This window comes from Cynocephalus volans, chromosome 8 (assembly GCF_027409185.1).
Source record: "Cynocephalus volans isolate mCynVol1 chromosome 8, mCynVol1.pri, whole genome shotgun sequence".
NCBI classification, from domain to species: Eukaryota; Metazoa; Chordata; class Mammalia; order Dermoptera; family Cynocephalidae; genus Cynocephalus; species Cynocephalus volans.
Window position 1 is genome coordinate 150,084,990 of NC_084467.1, and position 15,626 is coordinate 150,100,615.

The 15,626-nt window shown below is 39.1% G+C and overlaps 1 pseudogene; it reads right to left on the reverse strand.

The window, feature by feature from the left end:
- Positions 1 to 3,713: 3,713 nt before the first annotated feature.
- Positions 3,714 to 5,587, reverse strand: LOC134384962 (non-POU domain-containing octamer-binding protein-like; annotated as a pseudogene).
- Positions 5,588 to 15,626: the final 10,039 nt, after the last annotated feature.

Genomic DNA, 15,626 nt, shown 5'->3' on the forward strand with positions numbered 1-15,626 from the left:
GTGTCCAGTTTTAAATAAATCAGTAAGAATCAGGTGTTGGGATAAAAATACATGCTGTGAAATTATTAAACCTGCAAAATTAGATCTTAGAAAAATAAGAGAGTACACCTAATTTTGTGAGGGACGGTGCTGTGCACAAAGACACTTTAACATTTAGATCAAGATTATAGGGCCACAGCGAATGCATAACCTCAAGATGTGCATGATAATGCTGCTCAAATATCCCCTGTTCTTTTTCCATATCAACAATAGGTTCATTCCATTAGAACATAAGATCATTACACCCCCATTAGAATTTAAATGTTAGCATTGTTCCTTTTAACAAATTTGTACTTACATTTAGCAATAGACATAGGTCATATGATAGTACTGTCTATCACTTTGTAACTGCAATAGTCCCACCCTGTTAATAGGGTAGATATTAACCACAGCTTGCCAACCGGAAAAGGTCACAGGTTAACTTCAGGACAATGAGAAGATGGTCCCAATCTGATAACCTGATACCAAAAGGAGGAAGCATGAGCTAATCACCTGAGACATGCTAACGAAGGAAAAAAAACTGGCTTCCCCCGTCCTTTTTAAATTATTAATTCAAGCTTGCTGATGGAATAAAAATGATACCCAAAAACCCCCTGCAGAGAAAAATCTAAATAAAAGGCATTGTCTCATGCTCTCCTGTGCTCCAGCTGCAGCACGCTGACAGCCCACAGAGAGAGAACATGCATACTGATGCATTGAGGTCTCTGTCTGTGGTTTTTATTTTCGCCGGCTTCCTCATCCCTCTTTCAAGGACCCACAACTCGACTGGAGCTGGTCTCCGGCATGTCACCTTCACTTGGAGGAAGTCTGCTTCATTTTCTGATATTGGCTTACTCCTTATTTTCTCTTATAGGCATTTTCACAATAAATTTCTTCCACATATGATCCTGTCTTGGCATCTGCTTGTCCGAGTAATTGGGCTAATACTGCAATCATGTGAAGTATAATCTGTCAGAACCTTTTGATTTTGAGGAAATAAACATAGAGCAGTACTACAAAAACATTAGGATATCTTAAACGTCTTGCATAAGAAGAAATTTTAGTTTTTTTTTTTAATTTGACAATTAGTTTTAAAATTTAGATACTATAAATATAGTATGGTTATACTAAAAGAAACTTTTCTGAACTATTAAAAATAAAAATAAATTTTCATCTCCAATGCCAGAAAGAGAGACTGGATTGATGTGTTATTGTCCCTTTACAAAACCATCGTCATATAATGAAGTTATCTGAGGAATTTGCATCAAAATTGTATGTATGAGAGGTTTGATTTAGGCATGTGAGACATTTGATTAAAAAATAACTATGTCATTTTAACAGAATTTTTGATGTTTTTGGTATTTATCAGCATTTACAATTTTGCACTTATTTTATCTTTTTTGATTCTACAAAATAAAATGCTTAGTTTCATACCTAATATTTTATTCCTAAAATTGTGTTCTTTTTTTTAAAAAGGATCCCCCAAATTACATAATCTCCAGGTGCCACAAAACCCAAATCTATCCACTCCAGTCACTTCTAAGCAGGGAGGGGATAGAGAAGGTTCAAGGCAGAGAAGAGGAGCTGAAATTAATAACTGGGTGCCCACAAGATTAACCAGATGAGTGATTGCCCCATTTTGAGGAAAAATACAAGGGAAGCATGCTTTCTGCTATTGTTTCTAATATTTTTTTGGTGGTCACAACCAAGAGTTCCTTCTTAATAAAGTTCATTTTCATTTATTCAATCAGGGAACAATTTTTCATTTCTTCCTAATAATGTAGTGTTACAGAGTATTGCAGTTTAGTGTTTCTGTTCATATATGCTCTTCTTTTTCAGCATTATATTTGTCATCTATATTAGCTGAAGATAATTATAAATTTTAATCCTGTCCTGAATAAAGTGCTATATGACAAAAAATAAAATCTTTCCACATATATAGATGGATTACTTTTTTCTACACTTTGATATTTCTCTTTATCTTGAATTTCTCAATTTTCCTTTCAAATTTTCTCCATTTGAAACCGTATTTTATTTTTTTCATTGTTATATTTATTTTTATACAATCTTGCCTTTATTGCTCAGTCTTATCTGTTCTTTTTATTTCATTATTGATTTCTGTAAGCTATCATCTAGATCTATTTTCCTGTGCACTCAAGAACACCTAGGGTTTAATTCAAGTCTTCAAAGTAGTATTTTATGTTAAGTGCACTTCTTTTATTACCCACTTCCATTTGGGAAATTTATACATTTTACCCTCTCACCTTGAATTCCTTATTTCTTAATGTCCTTGAAATATGCCTGTTCATATGTACAGAAGCTTGTGAGACAATTATAGCTTTATCTGTCTTCCTTTATTTTTATCAGACATAGACAAATGCAATTCACATTTTTGGCCCCTAGCTAACATTTTTCTTCTATTTCCTCTCCTAGAGATACCACCTTTTCTCTGTTCTCAATGGAAGTCTGACCAGAATACCAGAGAACCTCAGTGTGCCCAGCTAGACAGCGTTGAGAAGAAACGTGTGGAAAGAGAAAGACAATAAAAGGCTGACAGCTGATAGTGGTCAAAGCAAACAGTTGTTAACAAGAACTGAACTCCAACTATTTGGAAGCCTCTTTTTAAAATTTTTTTTAGCAAATCTTAAATGGTAGTGCTTTACAAATATCATCTAAAAATTCTCATACTGTTTTTACTTTGTCCGTAGGAAAACGCAGGTCTGATGAAATAAATGAGAACTTACATTTTGCAAAGAGAGCAAAAGGAACTGACTTACAGCCTATTGTGTTCCTTTGTTTTTTGGGTTTTTTTTTTTTTTAAGGCTTAAATGTATTTTAAATAGTTGATGCTGCATAACTGTTTCATTTCTTAGAAAAATTCCAAATTTAAGGGATCAGGGACAAATCAAACATGGTACACCAATTAAAAAAAAATGCACACCTTAACTACATAAGATAGGCAGGGCTAAGTGCTCCTGTCAGACCTTCAGCATGCAGCAACCATGTTCCCAAGGCTGTACTAAGCCTCTCAAGAAAAGCTGTGAACAGCAACGCCACAGACACAACACAGAAGGGCCCCTCCCGGGTTGTCCTCACCCAAGAAAAAGATGGAGGGAAGTTAACACACGTTTTTAAAAGACATACTGAAATGAAATCTCTAAGGGAAAATGTCTTTTTTAGGACATGAAGGGGTAATATATGGGATACAACAGAACTGTACGTATGTTGAGTGTGACCTCTGTGGACATTTGCCTGAATCTCACCTGGGAGTGAATGGGGCAGTGGAGCTAAGGTCACTGGGGGAGGCTTGGTTTTTGTGGTCTATGTGGCAGGGTCTCTGGGGTTGGAAGGTGTAAGGATGAGAAAGCAAATAAAATAGAATGGACAAAACACGGACTGATCAAGATTAACGGGGCTCTATCTGGATCCATCTTGCCATGGAGGCCCTCAACAGTCACTTTTGAGACTTCAAGAATGCCCCACACAATTGATTAAACAATATACTACACAACCGATTTGTTAAATACCACCCATCCCTTGCCCTCTGCCTCCAGCATACTCCTTAGAGTAAGTAGTACAGGCAGGGAAGACCGTCCTACTGGGAGGAATTCCTAAGTTTTCCAGGGTAGAATTCTGGCTAGTGCAAAAAAGGTCCTTCCTTTAAGGGTTTTGGGAACCTAGACACTGAGAGTTTATTAGTATCCGCGATGTCTGTTTGGAGCAAATTCAGATCCAGGAGCTGCACGGTTGCATGCAGGAGGGCTTCCACCAACTGCCCCAGTTCCTTCCATTGGGGCAGCTTGGCCAAAGCATTCAGTGGTCGGTGGAGTCAATCCCAAGGTTCCATCTGACATGGTAGTGGCAGGTCCTGGAGGAGCTCCAGCTGGCACAGGAGTTGGGGGGGGCATGGCACCTGTGCTGTTTGGACTCATAGCACTTCCCATAGCCGTCTGACCCATCCGTACCTCCTGCTCTCTCGCATCAGGGGAGGTTCCCTTGAGTCCTTCCTGCTGTCGCCGCCTCCTTTCTTCCCGGTGTCACAGCGCCTCTGCTCCTCCTCCTGCCTGAGCTCCACTTGCTTTTGCTTTGCATCACTTGGTTGGGCAGTTCTTCCATCCTCCGGAGTTCTCTTTGGCTCCTCATCGAATCCTGCCTCATCAGCCTGACCTGGCGCTCGTGGCGAGCAGCCTCCATCTGCAGCTGCAGCTCCTCACGAGCACCCTGGATGCTGCGGTCACTCGGTCCTGCTGCTGCATCTGCAGCTCAGCCAGTGCCTTGCAGCCCATGGCACGCTCACACTCCAAGGAGCCGGGCCGTGCAGATCCAGGGGGCTGCTCTGTTCCCTGTGAAATTGCTGGTCCTTTATAACCAGCTTCTCTGGAAGTCCCGCTTCGTCCTCTAACTGGTCCACGGGCTCCACTGTCACAGGTCGAGGAAAGGTGGCGAGCAGGAAGGAGGCTGCACTGCGTCTGTCCAGAGCTTTCCGAGCAGCTGGCTTCTCTGAGAACTCCACGATGGCTTTTCCTGAGTGTCAGGCCTTAAAAACTAGCGCCACCTTAAGTGACACTACAAGCGGTGCCATTATAGGCCCACAAGGGCGTATTAACGTGGCAGCCTAAGACTGCACCGAGAGGAAGTAGGGTGGGGGTGTCTGCAGGAACCTTGCCTTAGCCTTTATTGGCCAAATACGCGCTTCCACGCTGGTGAACACTGCGAGGTTGCAATAGCTAGGCATTGAGACAGGATGCATGCCCTTGACCTTTAAGCTGATTGGAGGATGTAAAAACCTCCCTTCCCCATTTGCCTTTAAAAGCAAGTGCTTGTGTGATAATAAACAGAACTGCTCGACAGAACCCCCGCGGCGTCTGAGTGTCCTTTAACCGGGCTGGTTGGGGCCAGCAGCTGTGCGCACCTCTCTTCACGGCTCTCTTCCCCCATCTCCTTCCAAAGGGGACAGGAGGGAAAGAGGAATCCCGGCCGTTTACTCGCCCACCAAAGAACGAGGCTAGGGCTGTTCGGGTCGGCCGGCGGTGGACCCGACACCTGAGGGCCTTCCTCAGTCATCCGCGATGACTACAGCCTTCTCCACGCGGCCAAACACAGAAAAGGCTTCTTCCAGCAGTTGGCTGGACACGCACTTAGGAAGGTTCCAACCGTGAGGGATGACGATGGCCGGCAAAGCGCACACGCGGCTGCTGTCCACGGAGTGGCGCTTGTCCAGCTCCACCTCCGCCATCTCTGCTAGGGGTCGTGTTTCCAAGCGGATAAAGCCAAAGCCTCTGTCCTTATGAATGAAGACCTCGCCTGCCTTCCCACATTTCTCAACTAGTCTCCTCATTTCCTCCTCAGTGATGTCAGGAGGAGGACTGTCCACAAAGAGAGGGCTGCGTTGGGTGAAGGTCTTCTCCCTTGGCGTCCTGCAGTTCTCAGTCGAGCCTTCATTTTGGCTGCTGGCCTGTTGCCCATTTGCAGGTATGGGAGGCGGTGGTGGCTGCTGCTGGTGGCTGCTGCTGGTGCTGCTGGTGGTGCTTCCCCGGAGTAGGTTTTGCTTCTCCACGTGAAAGGTTTCACTGCTTGCATTTTTGCACTCCAACCACCAACTGTCCTCTCCTCCAAGCAAAGGCAACATCCCATGGCCTCTGCCATACCCAGAAAAGCTACTGAGTCCCTTTGAAAATGTCTCTTTGATTTTCTCAGTAGTTTGCAGTTGTTACCTTATAAAAACATGTCATAAAATCAACTACAGCTCTCCCCTAACAGACTGACATGTAAGTTTATATTTTGAATGCTAACAACTAAGTGTATTTAGAGGGTTGTTTATACATAATATTAAACAAAATAATGCACCACGCAAACTACAGAAATATAGTCAATCGAACACGGGACTTTGTGTTCTTCAGAGCGAAAGGAGAAAAAAGAAAAACAAAATACTTTTATTTGTAACTAAATATATTTGGTGCTATTGTAAATAGTATTATTGCTTTTTAAATTTTGAATGTTATTTATTCATTGCTAATATGAGGAAATACAAGTGATTTGTATATTGACTGTATCCTGCAATTCTGCTAAACTCATGCATTAATTCTAGGAGTCTTTTGTAGGTTCTCTAGGGTTTCCCCCATGAACAATCATGCCACTTATGAGTAGAGGAATTTTAATTTATCTTCCAATACATATGCATCTTCTTTTATTTCCTCGTTGTGTTTTATTTTAATATTTTTTTCTGAGCTTCTCAGATCTATATGTTAGTGTCTGGCACAAATTTTGGAAAATTCTAGACCATTATTTCTTCTGCTTGTTCTCTTTCTCTTTTCATCCAGGTATTCATCCTCTACATTTGTTAGAATATATTTGATATTCCACAGCTCTCAGATGTTCCTTTTTTGAGGAGTTTAGGCCAATCAGTACAAAGTGAGAGGGAACAGAGACCACCCTCACTTGTGACATGACTCATAAGTTTAGGGGCACCATCCTCAGGTTCAGTAATTTTCTAGAGGGCTCATATAACTTACTAAAAACTTTTATACTCACAGTTATAGTGTATTACAGAGAAAAGATACAGATTAAAATCAGCCAAGGAGGAAGCACATAAGGTAGAGTCTGGGAAGTAACAATATGTGCAGAGTATTGCCAACCAGAGAAGCTGGACTGAGCATCAATATTCAGAGTTTTTATTGGGAATGCATTATCTAAGCATGGTTAATTGGTTGATTAATTCATTGGTTTTTATTGGGACTCTATTATCCAAGCATGATTAACATAGTTGATCTCATTCATATCTCATATCTCACTGATACCATATGACCAAACCCCCATCTTAAATTGCATTGTTGGTCTTTCTGATACAGCCGCCCCTGTCTTATTAAGACTATCCTGTGACCCAAAGCACTTAGGCAGAAAATTCCATCAGGCAGGACATCCCAGAGGCTTAGAGATCACTTCCCAGAAGCCACAGGCAAAGGCCAGGACTTTCTTTGATGAGGTTAATTTCTTTACATATAATTCTGTTTTTTTCTTTCTTTCTTTTTCTTTTTCTCTTCCTTTCTTTCTATATTTTCTCCTCTTTCTCCTCCTCCTTCTTCTTTTCTTTCTTTCTTTTTTCTTTTTCTGTTTGTGTTGGGTATTCCCATCAACCTCTCAAGTTTACTAATTGTTTTATGCTTTGTCTAGACCACTGATGTTCCCTTGAGGCATTCTTCAACTATGTTACCATGTTCTTTATGTCTAATATTTCTCTTTGAGTCTTTTTTATAGATGCCATATCTTTGCTGAGCTTGCCTATCTCATCTTGAATGCCATCAACCTCCACATTAGACCCTGTAACACATTAATCATAGATCTTTGGCATTGCCTGTCACTTCCAACATCTGTGCCATATCTGAGTCTGGTTCTGCTTATTACTTTGTCTCTTTAAATGTGCTTTCTTTCCTTCTGTATGCCTCATACTTATTTTTTGAGGGCCAAAAATCTCATGCAGGACAGTAGAAGTTGAAGTGAACAGCGTTTATTCAAAGAAATGGATGTACTTTATTCCGCTATACCTTTGGTGGGGTGGATTAAGTTTGTCTGGTTAAGAATTGGGCTAGACTGGAGATTTACTATTGCATTACAGCTTCCAAGTTCCTATACAGATGCCATCTGTTTAGAGGGATTATTTTGCTTACCTCAGAAGCTTTTGTTGGATCTTGAATTTTAGGTCTTCTGTTGTGCTGCTCCTCAGAGAGGACTTCTTTGTTCATCTACCAAAACGGTTCTGCTTATGCTTGTTATGATGCTTCCTAGCTTGGCTTGGAAGGGTGATATTGGAGGGATGTGTTTTCTGTTCTGATTAATTCTTAGTTTTATGAATGCATACTATCTCTGCATCTTGAGGATGTGACATTTCAGCTCCTCTGCCTCTCCTCTGGCTCTAGCTATGGGCTGCTTAATTCTACCTCCCAGAGTAAAGGTTCCTTTAATCCTGTTCTCCACGTGAGCTACAAGGAGGATTCACCCATGCCCTGAGGGCAGGAGTGTTACTCTCCCCTGACTCTCAGATTAAGGTTTTTGTTTTTAATTCCATAGGATCTAGGTGGAGTTTCTGATCATTCCCACACAGCTTTTGCTCTTATTTCTCAGTTCTGCACCACGACTGGTACTTCATAGAACTTTTTCCAACCTTTGCTGTGAGTTCCCAATGCAGATTGTGGAAAAACAGCCTGCAAAACCATGGGGACTCTTCCAGTTTTTCTCGCTATCTCCCAACCAGGTTGCCCACTCTTCTTCCTGCCAGTACATGGCCATCACCAATTAGTCAGCTCTTCTAGATGGACACTTCTTACTGGTGTTCAGTTGTTTCTATACCGGATAAGTGTTGCTGACTCAGTAACCTCAGCTCTTTGATTGGTTTGAAAATGTAGTAAATTTGAAGGTAGTTTGCCCATCTTCCATTGTACAAGTGGGGACAATACTCCTTTTATCCCTTTACTTCCCGGGGTCGAAGCCAGAGCAGAAAATAATATTTTAAACTATTAAAAATTAACACAGTGACATCAAAGTAAATGCAGAAAAATTAGCCAATGTAGAGAAAGAAATCATTTTCCCTAATAAGAGCAGATATTATATCATATTCATATCATACAGGATTTTGTTTCTATCCCTGATGGGTCTTGGAAACTAAACCCAGAAAGTGAGCAAAGTTATACTAGGGCATTAGGCTAAAATGAAAGCACATTCTATTCATTTTGAAAGATGCCTATTATTCTCTTTAGACCTTCAAAACTCCCCAGAGTAAAAGACCAGGTGAGGCACAGTAAAGCCAGTTCTAGTAAATCAAGTACAAATGCTATTGATTCAAGACAAAGGAGAAAAATTGTGTTCTGTAAACATACCTGCCGGAGTTGGGGCAGAAGAAAATGGGATAGAAATCCATGTTTTCGTTTTTGTTTGTTTGTTTTTTAAACCAATAAATAAGATTAATTTTAACATCTTGGTGATAAAGTTGTTTAATTTGATTAGCTATAAAAGAATGAGGGAGTTCAATTCATTAGCAGAATTGGACCTTATTCTGAACCAAATACCAGCAGAAGCTATGGACCCTTAAGTGACCACTGCTGAGAGCAGTAAAATTACATGCAGTAAAAGTAAAACCATAAGACCAGGAAAAGGCCCATCAAAGCTCATGAGTTCCTATACCCAGAATGGGACAAGGTGTTAGATAAGCCTGCATTTCCTCAGATTTATTCATCATCTATTATTTACTATCCTGGCTTACTCTAGACTAAATTTTGTGTTCTCAGAGTTAGCACAAAATTCTGTTTTTTCCCTCTTCTAGACAACTCACCTAAATCTATCTCAAATAATATGCAAATCCTTTCTGAAAATTGTTTAAGAAGCAAGATTTTAGAAATAATGGATGGCTTAAAAGTATCTGATCTTAATAAATTTAAACTTCATTCAGTCAGAGCGAAAAGCAAGCTAAGAGAAAGAGCTATTTTACAAGTCTACAATTGACAAATTTATCAGGGAAAAAAAAAAAAAAAAAAGAAAACTGAGGGGAGAAACCCAGGCTTTAGTGTTTAATATACTAGTAATCTGCAACTGCTTTTGTCCTAAGGAAGATAAAATAAAACGAAAAAAACAATTAACTTTTTAGTGAGAAGATTGATACTCAAGTTCATGATTCCATGGAAGGAAATACACGTGTTCTTTAAAACAGAGGGACACTTGCATATCTTCCCTGCTCACTACCCATCATCCAACAAGGAATGGCTCATCCAGATTTGTAATTCTCTCTGCCCAAGGAGGCAAATCTCCAGACTGCATCACACAGGATCTCTTGGCTCCTGGCTTTCAGATTGATTGATGGGAGGCACTGGCAGAATATATGGAAGCAGAAGACAGGAGGACGGCTTTGTATTTCCCAGTCTTTCCTGCCTGGCTGCGGGTCCGGCAGTGCCTGTGTTCTTCCACAGCCACAACTCCTCCTGGATGATTCTTTGTCCACATCTGCAGCCTTCACTGGGTTCTGTAACATCTAACACTGGTCCCTCCACTTTCTCTTTTGGGCTTAAAGTGATACCTGCTTTCCACCATTGCTTGTCTCTGGGTGCCTTTCCATCTTTGCTGGTTATCCTTGCCTATACCTCTGAAGATAAAACATTTCTTTAAATTCCTCTCCGTTAAACCTTTTTGAGCATGCTTTCTGATTCCTTCTAAACGTTGGGCTGAAATAGCCACCACGTCTCCGGGCCTGAATTTGAGCCCAAGCTGTGTGGCTTGTTCTCTTGGTGGTAGACTATGAAAGAAGAGATGGCATTTCACTTTAATGGGAGGCTCTTTTGACTCAGTCTCTAACTGATGTGTGCTTGAATTTTTTTCTCTTTAATGTGTTTATCACTTGGTTTCTCAGAGAATACCTCCTGCTTGCTGTATTTTTAAATGTAAGTGCCACTTGATGCACTAATTCTCTAACTCTTTATCTCACCCATGAACTCTAGATCTGTGTTATCACCAGAGCCAGCTCGCTTTGGTGATGGGAGTGTCATTTTGAAATTCCTTTGAATGTAAGAATAAAACTTCTCCTTGGAGTATAAATAAAAATGGATTTCCCATTGTACATGGGGTAATGCTCTTTCATATCCCCTGGAAGTAGCAGCTCAAAGGTTTTAACCAGTAGGCTACAGTATCATGAAAAGCCTTTACAGTCAGCTTTAAGCAACATTTGTTCTTTCTCTAGCAGGTATATTTTTAGCTCTCTGCTTATAACTTAGAAAGAGAAGTTGAATTTCTGCTTTAGAATTACCAGTAGCAAATTTGAGCACACTAAACTTTCTATGACACCTCTGATTTTTATGTCACCGTTATCTTTATAGCCTGGCCTATGAAGGAACTGATAACTTTAAGGGACTTTGCCCTCTTTTGCCAGAACATATGCTTTAAGAAATATAATGTGTTTAAAAATAAAAATATAAGCTATATTACAATGTATATAGATATTTATGGTATGAACCATACTATAATTTAAAAATGTTTAATTCATATTAAAATTATGCATATATATATATATTATAGTTCTTGCTTTAAAATTAGCAAAACAACCAATCGATATGGTAAGGTGAAAAAAATACAGTGTGTATTTAAAACTACTGTAAGTGGGTTAAGCTTGGATGCTGCTAAAGGCTGTTTTTTCCATGAGACTAGGAATACATGGATCATATCTTAATCCTGACACTTATTACTGGTATAAAAATATTAGATAACAATAGCACAAATGAGATAACTTGCAAATTCATTAATGTCTGCTCAAATATACTTGTCAGATTTAGGTTTCAAGACTAAAGATGGCCTTTTACTCACTCCTCAGTGCTGCTCCAGACTACTTAGGTTTTGCCCTGCACTTTGGGTGGCCCACACTGAGAGGGATGGCAGGGCCTTTAGTGGGCCCTTCAACATATTACCATCATTTTGTTTTCCTTTTAGAGCAATATCACTCAATTGCAAATGGAAGCAAATCAATCTCTTAAGCTCTGAGCATTCAGATTTTAACCTCTCCACCACTGGTGTGGATGTATTGAGTGGAGGGGATTCTCCAGCATGGATATAGTTCCAGGTGGGCTGTTTTAGAACTACAATGAAAATATTTCAGCAAGGATTTCTCTACCGAAAAAAAAAAACAAATCAACAACAACAAAAAACTTAACCAACCAACCAAACAAACAAAAAAAACCAGTTATGTTAGGGCTGGGTCAAGAACTATATACTTTTGTATTTTTTTTGTTGTTCCTGTGTGGGATTTATTTTCTTGACAAAAAATTTGGGAACTATTGTGAATTAGAGCTGAGTATGGTGAATTAGTTTGAATAAATTCACATTTATTTTTGTATGTACATTTTGAAAATTCAATTTTCTGTTTACTTCAAAATCCAACTCACTTGAGTTACATATAAAACTTTATCCATAATTTGAAATAACTAATTTCATAAACATATTGTACAATATTACTGTCTGGAATTAGAAAATTGAAACTACTTTTGATTTTTGTTTCAAAGCTAGAGTTATGATAAGCATAGCAACTACTTGTGCTTGCAAAATAATCCTTAACCATTATTGAGCTGTAAGATGTATTTATAAGTTCTGGCATTAAGCTGAATCTTAGCTTGAAATTTATTTTTTTTCTAAGCCAGAGCAAGTGCTATGATTATATGCATAACATTGAGACTGGGAGTATGTGTGGAGAGAGAGAGAGAGAGAAAGAGAAGAGAGAAAGAGATTGATTCCTAAGAAAATAGTGGAAATAATATAAAATGGTGGTCCAAAGTTGATTTGGCAATGCTTTCCGAAGTCTCATGAGATAACCATAAAGAAAAAGAGTTTTTATGGCATATGAAGATACTATGACTTGCCTTTGTCTCCATTATTTCACTATAGCACCTGTGATAAAGCTCTTAACAAGTGATTCAAAAGAAACATCTTATCCAAATGCAAAGGACATTTAATGTAAAATTTTTATGATTCTTAAAATAGCAAGCATTTTAATAATAATCTCAGAGACTGTGTTAAAATATTTTTAGCTATTGACTTTAAGTATTTATTTAATCTATTTTTATTCATAACAGACATATTAATATTGTAACTTTAAAGACAGTCTATTCATCGAATTGCAAACTGGAATTCTATGATGTAAACTATGAAAATTGTTACTGTGTGAAATATTTATAAATATCCTCCAATTATTATTATTTTTGAAAATGCTTTACACTATATAAATTGTCCCATATATTATTCTATACTCATCATAACAGCTTTGTTAGCTATTTACAGCAGAGAGACATTCATTAGGAGGTTCATTGAAATATTCAAAATCTCGAAGCTCCAAGTAGATTATACCACAGTCCTGGCCTCTGTCATCTATCTGAATGGCCCCTGATACTACATCACACAGAATGACTAAACATATATATTTAGTAATGTTTTAACTAAGCACACATCAGCTGTATAAACAAATCAGGTACACAAATCTCTGCCTCCTAGAATGTATACTCTAGAGGAGGAACCAGGCACAAGAAAAATAAGTAAAACATCAATTATGGTGGATAGTAGTACCTGTTAATAATGAATAATAATGAAGCAGGAAAAGGGAAGTTCACATATAATAAAGAGTGACCAGGATTTTACTAAAAGGTGTGTTTTGAGTAAAAACTTGAAGGGAGTTATATCTATATGAATAAGTGATGAACCAGTCAGTATTCAGACAGAGAAAAAGAACTAGTAGGATATTTATTGCCAGATATTGGTTTAAGTGATTGTAAGCACGGGCTAAGACAATCTGAAATAAACAGTGTAGGCCATCAGGAAGGGCAGTGTGGAACTCTCGGACATTAGCTGAAGCTGCCGCCCACAAGCAGAATTTGTTCTTCTTCTAGGAAGCCTCTGCTCTGTTCTGCTCTTAAGGGCTTTCAACGGATTGAACCAGGCATACCCAGATTATTGAGGATAATTTACCTTATTGCAAGTCAGCTGATTATGAGCTTTAATCACATCTACAAAATACGTTCACAGCAGCATCAAGTTTAGTGTTTGGCTAACTGGAGACTGTTGATATACAATAGGAACCATCACAATGGGGGGAAACAATTCCAGGCAAAGGTGAAAATCAGTGAAGAGCCCTGAAGGAGTGTGCCCAGCTTGTTCCTGGAACAAGAGGCCATGTGCCATGGATGGTGTTTTAGTTCAGGCGGCTATAAAAAAAAAATACCATAGACTGGATTGTGCACAAACACTATAAACAATGGAAATTTATTTCTCATAGTCAGGAGGCTGGAAGTCCAAGAGGAGGATGCCACCATGGTTGGGGTATATGGTGAGAGCCACCTTCCAGGTTGCCAATTTATTCTATCCCCATGTGGTGGGGAGAGGGTGAGGGCGCTCTGGGTCCCCTCCTTTTATAAGGGCAGTAATCCTATCCACAAGAGTCCCACTCTCGATGTAATTAACTCTCAGAGGCCCCACTTCTTAATTTTATCCAACTGGGGGCTAGTATTTCAACATCTTCATTTTTGGCTACACCAACATTCAGTCCTCTTCAGGGGGAGTGAATGAGACAGAGAATAGTAAGAGATGAAGTCAGAAGGAAAACTAACAGGCCAGATTTATGTAGGGTCTTGTGGGTTATAATAAAAAGTGGGGTTCATCCTCTCAGGTTAGACATTGCAGGGTGCTGAGAAGAATTAATACGGTCTGAGCTATACATTATGTCATCACTCTGGCTATTTGTTTGGATTAGACTAAGAGGGGCAAGGACAAAAGCAATGGAGGCTAGACAGTAATCCACGGTGGCAGTGAGCGTGGTGTGGAGCTTTTGTGAACCCTGAAAGAGGCAATTCCTAGAGAGGGATACTGAGTGGCTCACTGGGTCTAAAGTCTGAAAGGAGCCAAGCAGCCCTTTGCTGAATAGAGGTTGCACACATACCCTGTTCGAGAGTTTCACAAGTCACATATCCCTATTCATGCGTCCAGGCCACTGCCAGAGGGATTCTTTACTTTGCCCCCTATGGACTGTACATAACCTGTCAAGTGTTAACTGACCAGAACTCAGCAAGCTAGAATTCTATTTTTGCATATCAGGCTAAACCAATCAGGACTGAACAAGTTTGAATCCCTCATTTACACAGAGGACCCTCAGCAGAAAACTGGGTGGGAACTTTTGTTACCTACAACAATCCCTCGCTTTGTTCTGGTGGAGCACACTGTGGCTTTCTACAAAAGGCTGTCTTCCAGGTTTGCAAACTGTTTGCCAAATAAAGTCTTTTTTTGTCTCCAAATTCCATTTTGGTGAAGCTTCGTTCATATTCTAGTGAGAGTGATGTGGAGTTTATATATTCTTGTTGTTTTTTGAAAACAGAGCCATAAATGGCAGCTGATGGGCTAGATGAGGAATATGAGAAAAGTAGAGAAACAAAAGTCATTTCAGTATGTGGCTAGACCAACTGGAAGAATAATGTTGACATTAACTGAGAACAGAGACAGTATTCTTATACTTTACGGAGGGGATATCCAGGAACTCAGTTGTGCATTTGTAGCATGTAACATGCCTAATAAATATCTAAATTGAGGTGCCAAATTACTGGTTGGGTATATAGGTCTGAGTTCAGCGAATGGATCCAAGTTCAGATTCATCAGCCAGCACATAGCATTTGAAGCTGTGAGTCTGAATGAAAAACAGTAAGGAAAGTAGTCACTGACGCAGGGTTTTTTAATTTTATTTTTACTTTTCCTTTTTTTTAATATTACTTTTATACTTCTTTTGACTTCGGATTGATTTTCAATGCATTGTACACTCACAGTAATTTGAAATATTCCATAAAGTATAAAGAAACATAAAAAACACTCATAATCCCACCACTCAGTGGTAAATGATGTTCAATTTTTGGTGTGTTTTCTTCCAAATTTTTTCTATTCATTTTGTTTCTTCAATGACTTGAAATCATAGAATATATGAATTTTCTAACTACTTTGCTTCAAAGTACATTTAAACATTATCTTTAATAACTGTATAATATTCTGTTATATGTGATACCTAACACATTAGCTAATTATTTTTATTTACCCTTTTCTTCCCTGCATTATAT